Source organism: Merops nubicus, unplaced genomic scaffold, assembly GCF_000691845.1.
Source record: "Merops nubicus isolate BGI_N331 unplaced genomic scaffold, ASM69184v1 scaffold40736, whole genome shotgun sequence".
Taxonomy (NCBI): domain Eukaryota; kingdom Metazoa; phylum Chordata; class Aves; order Coraciiformes; family Meropidae; genus Merops; species Merops nubicus.
The window spans coordinates 45,911-51,206 of NW_008613856.1; positions in this window are offsets into that span (position 1 = coordinate 45,911).

Genomic DNA, 5,296 nt, shown 5'->3' on the forward strand with positions numbered 1-5,296 from the left:
GGGTTTTTTAGCTACTTTGCTTAAAAAGGAAGTAGTAAAGGAGGTACTAGTCAGGGTAAAATGCACTTCCTGCAGAGGATGAACAACACATTGAATTTATTGAAGGCTTATGTGAGAATGAACTGAGGCATGTACAGTGTGCTGATAGTGACAGTAATGCAGTTCAGCTTGACTAAAAAAAAAAAAAAAATCAGATATGAAAAGGATGTTGGTTTATTGGCTGCCACTGTTCACCTGAGATAACGGCCAGTCCAGCTGAACTGTGTTTCTGTATTCGTTGTTTAAACCTGTAGGAGATAAAACTGTTTCTGTCCAAGGCCTTGCTTTTCTCCCAGTGGTCTAACTCTTGGTCTTCATGTGCTCTCAACAGGTGTTTCAGACAGCGTGAGCTGGGGTAAGGACAGCATCCTCCTAAGTGATAGGGAGCCTTGGGGCTCTTTTGTCTCCTGTGTCTCTAGGCAATGCTGATCCCTGTTGCTTTTCCCTCTGGTTGGGAATAAAGTGGCTGGAAAAGCTGTGCTGCTGTTAACCTGCAGTCCTGCACTGCGTGTCCTGCTCTTAACAAGAGGTCCCAACCCAGACACGTTACACCAGTTAGGGAGAGCTGTTTTCCAGTTCACTTTAGTATGCTACATACCACAATAAAACACTGCACTTCTGTTGTGGCCTTGTGAGATGTGCTGAGTGTTCCTGAATCTGTCCTCCTGTGGTTTTTAAAAGAATTGTTTCCACGTGCTAGGATGTGACGGGCACATCTGGTTGCTGGCATGTAATAATGTTAGACATTTTGCAGAAATGCAGATTATACTGGGTGGACATACTTTGTGTACAGAAAATACACGTTCTTTCACGTGTAATAAAAGTGCCTAGATAAAATAGCGAGGAATTTCTTCTGTATTTAACATACACTACATGGAGCTAGCATGTAATGATGATACAGACTCTCCTTCTGAATGATGCTACATGGCAATTTCTGCATTTCAGATAGCTGGGTGTACAAAACATTTTATTTTGAAGGCTGTAAGGGTATTTTGTTTATATAAATGAAACAATGGTTCTTTTCTAACTGTGAAACTTCCTATTAAAGGAAGCATATAACTTTCAAAATAAGAAGATGCTTGTAACTGTAAATGGCTATGATATATTTGCTGCTCCCCCACCCATTTAGAGGCAAACCTATTTATGAGGCTTTATGAAGTGCAAATAATTCCCATGGCTTCAGCACAGAAGAAACAGCTGCAGAATGTAGTCTGATTTGCATATAAATGACATGATTTCTGCTCAGAAAAGGATATTGAAAAATATACATTTCTACAGTGAAAAACTGATAGTCACACATATTAAGGTCAGGTTGTGCAACTTTTTTTAAGCTGCTGCATGTTGATACCTGATCACACTTCCAGCTAAATTCAGGCTCTATTAGTTGAGTCCACTATGAAATTATTATTTTCTTCTTTTGAGCTAATCAATCTATCATTTGTAGAAACAGATTCCAAAACATTTATCTCAACAGTTTAAGCACTCAAAAGTGCTCAGAATGTTCATCAATACAAGTGGACAACTCCAAACCTGGCACTTTTGCTTACCTTCAGTACTGTGAATTTGTGATGTGATGGAATTCCTGTTGCTTGATTAAGACGGAAAAAGTCCTACTGACTTGCTCTAGTCACTTTAATAAATGGTAGGATATAATTAAGGCAGGCACAGGGATATGGCTTCTACTGTCCCAGTTTCCTCAGGTTATCTTTTCTATTAAAGTTCACACTTCTAAAATTTCTACCAGACATAGGCCACCACTGACCAACTGAGATGCCTGGCCAAAACAAAAAACAAGGTTTTCAAAGCTGAAGCTATATATGCCATTGTATCCCAGTTGTTGCAGCTCACTGCACAAATTCTCTAAAATTTTATTTTTATTTCTGTAGAGGTATAACTCTAGATAAATTTAAAATTGAACTGTCTTCAATGTAGTAATCACCTAACTGATGAACTCTGATGTTACATTGTTCAGCATTGCTTCATCGCCAATACTCATACAGAGCTTAGGCACCAGCAAAGCCAAGCTCTGCAGAACAGACCCCTGCCACTTCCAAGCAAGCAAGCTGGCAGAGCTTTTCCAGATCCTTGAGGAATACCCTTGGGAAATCAGCTAGTGTGAGAGAAAGTGAACTCGGAGTTCCAGTCAACTAGCCACTTCCCTCCCTAAAAGGCTGTGACTGTGTCTTTGCAATGGAGTGTGCATTTACTGAAAGACTCCTGCTGCTTTAGGTATATCATAAGATAAAAGAAAGACATTAGAGAGCCAGGCAGTTATAAAGGGTTTGGAAGAGAGCTGCCAAAACTTGGGTTTCAAATCCCTGCTTGGCAAAGGCCTTACTGAGCTGAATCCCATTACCAGAAGCGACAGGTTGTCTGCTTGGAGAGATTGATTAGCCACAGTGAATTGCTGTGGGTCTCAGTGCCTCTTGGAGAGGCTTGATAGTGTTTAGCAAAGAGAAAGTGCTGCCTAGAAACTTGGATGTGCAGATCAGAACTTTCTTCTTAGCAATTTCAGTTTATAGAGGCTGCTAATTTATCTGAATGCATGAGGCAGTAAAGTTTATTATATATTCTGATTTTTTCTTTCCCCCTCTGGTTGTGGTATAATATTTTAGCTGCTGTAATCCAGCCTTGTTAGGTTACTAGGTGCAGGAAATAAACTTATTTTATCCCAGGGCTCCATTCTTGTGTCTTACATGTTACGCCTAAAGGTTTTTATGCCTAGCTGGGAATTTCTACTCAAAGAAGAGTCACTCGACAGCTGCATAATTAACATTTTCAGTATCTCCTCAGTTATAAAGATTTCAGGTTCTGAGGTCAGTCGGGTAGTTTCTAAAAATTGTACTGAGATGTAAAAGGAGCATTCACCAAAGCAAAGACGCATCATTAAATAATTTAATTTCATAAGTATGGTGGTAGACGTGGTTAAGAAAGTGCGGGCCATGAAATAGATCTGCTTATCTTGTGATATGTCACAGAGAAGCATTTCTGAGGCTGGATGCTTGCTTAGTGAAGAAAATAACCTGTATTAGGAAGAGAAGTAGTACAAGTGGATCTCTCTCGGGTGTGATTCTCTCAGGCAACCATATTAGCAGAAGCTTAGACACATTCTTAGCTTCTGGAACAGATTTACTGAAGTGACAGTGCATAGTAAGGGTGATAGTAATAAAACAGGCAGTGTGTTCTGGAAGAAAATAAAGCTGGCAGCTTGGAATAGTGGAAAACAGCTTCAGATAAGCATGTGGTTCAATAGAAATTAGTCTCTGTCCATAGACTTTATAGCAGCCAATCAGAACTGCTCTTTCAGTTCAAGCAGTTAATAATATCTCAGCACTGTAGCTTAAGGGATACAATTTTCAAAATTATTGTAGTGTGAGACCGATAAATTTCAGCACAAAGAAGGCAGTATTCCATATAATTTATTTTAGATTTCCATCTAGGGTATGTTCTGACACTCCACATGAAAGTCAAATTGTCCATGTAAAATGGTTTTCAGGTGATAAGTTGACCCCTGGGGTTTTAGTAAAATAATAGATTCAGAATTCTATCTGACTCTCCAATCTATAAAAGCTAGTTATCAACTGTTTGAAGGATTTGATAAGAAGGAGAAAAAAAATAGCGCTTTTGTATAGCAACATTTTTCTCATTAATGGGGACAACGTTAGAATCACAAACTCCTTCTGGATTTGGTAGTAAATACTCTGCTGACAAGTGTTTTGGGAAGTGGTTGTTGTGTATGAGGCGTATGTGTGTCTAATCCTTTATGATATGCATATTGAACAAGGAACATTGCTAATAGACACACACGGCCCTTCAAAAGAAGGGCATTTACTGTGCCACCATATGGCTGTTGGTCTTAAATGCATTCTGTCACCAGAGCCTACCCCTGCAGAAGTTTTGATGGAGAATGACTGTCTTCTGATGCCTAGAGAAACACTAGAACAACAACAGAAATATTTTTCCTGCCAGCATTCTCCAGTATTTAAATGTAGTGCAAAACAGACCGGAACCTGAACAGAAATGAGGTATTACTTTAAGTTCTTTTCTAACACTCTTATAGGAACTGCTGTAATTGTTCTTCTAGTTTTCTTGTTTTATTTAATTGTATTTTCATGAAAATACTTACAGATAGTCCCTAGTGTGCTGCGTGGCTTCACTGTCAGTTTAAGCAGATCTGAAGCTGGGTAGAGGCTTTGTTGCATTTTGTTGTAGTAGATGGGTGTATCTGAATGTACATACATATGAAATACAGCCCTAGCAAGTAAGGGGGAAAGATGACAGTAAGGCAGGACTAGTTACAGTGACAGAAGAAGCCTGCCCAATAATATGCTAAAAGCAAGTTTGTTTAGTGTAGTTAAGTGTCCCTTTGAATTTCAAGCAAAGAAAATACATCCTGCTTCTTAAAAACAGCTATTCTCAAGAAAACTTGACTTTTCTACAGTCTATAGAAACAAAAAGATTTGTCTCAATATAAACCCCAAGTCCCTCTCCATTTGTTCCTCATATGAACCATTGCTCTGGATTTTCTCTGCTTGTGTATGTGGTGAACATTTAGTCCATGCCGCCTGTTAGACTCTGTTTCTAGGGCTTTTGCAGGGCATGAAGAAGGGCTGCAAGGAGGGTGCCTATCTGCCTCCTGTATTCAGGGTTACTGGGGCAAGAGGCAGACCGAGCAATGCTCAGGGCTAGGGACCTCTGGCACTCCCAACTGGGCTAGAGAAGGGAAATTCATGAGCCAAGATCTTGTAGACAGTGTCACAGAGGAGCTGGGATTTTGCTTGTGAGTCAGAGCCAAGCTTTAGTAGTGACAGGAGAATGGAGAACAGGAGAGTTTAGGAGTAACTCTGACTTCCACTATTGACTGGATGTAATCTGTGTTAATGCTTTCCAGAGTAGACCTATATTCTCCTTTGGGTTGTTTGTCACTCTGAGGCCGATTTTAAAATGTATCTGATTTCAGGGTTTCAGGTGTTAGCACTGAAACATTTACTTATCTATTGAGGTAATTATCAAAACATTTGTATTTGTGGCCCCAGCAAATTGTAGGCAATACCTTTTGCTTAGTGAAGTCCTGTGAGAAACTGTTTCCTTTTCTGGTGTGGGGTGATGCACAGAAGAAAGTGAAGTACTTCGTCTGTATTCCTCCAAACCACTGATGTGTGCTGGAGGTGCTAGGCTGATAGTGTCAGGTGCTGCAGCTGTGTCAGTGTTCACTGAAAAACCTGTGACAGCAGCTATAGGTAGAGCTGATGTAGGG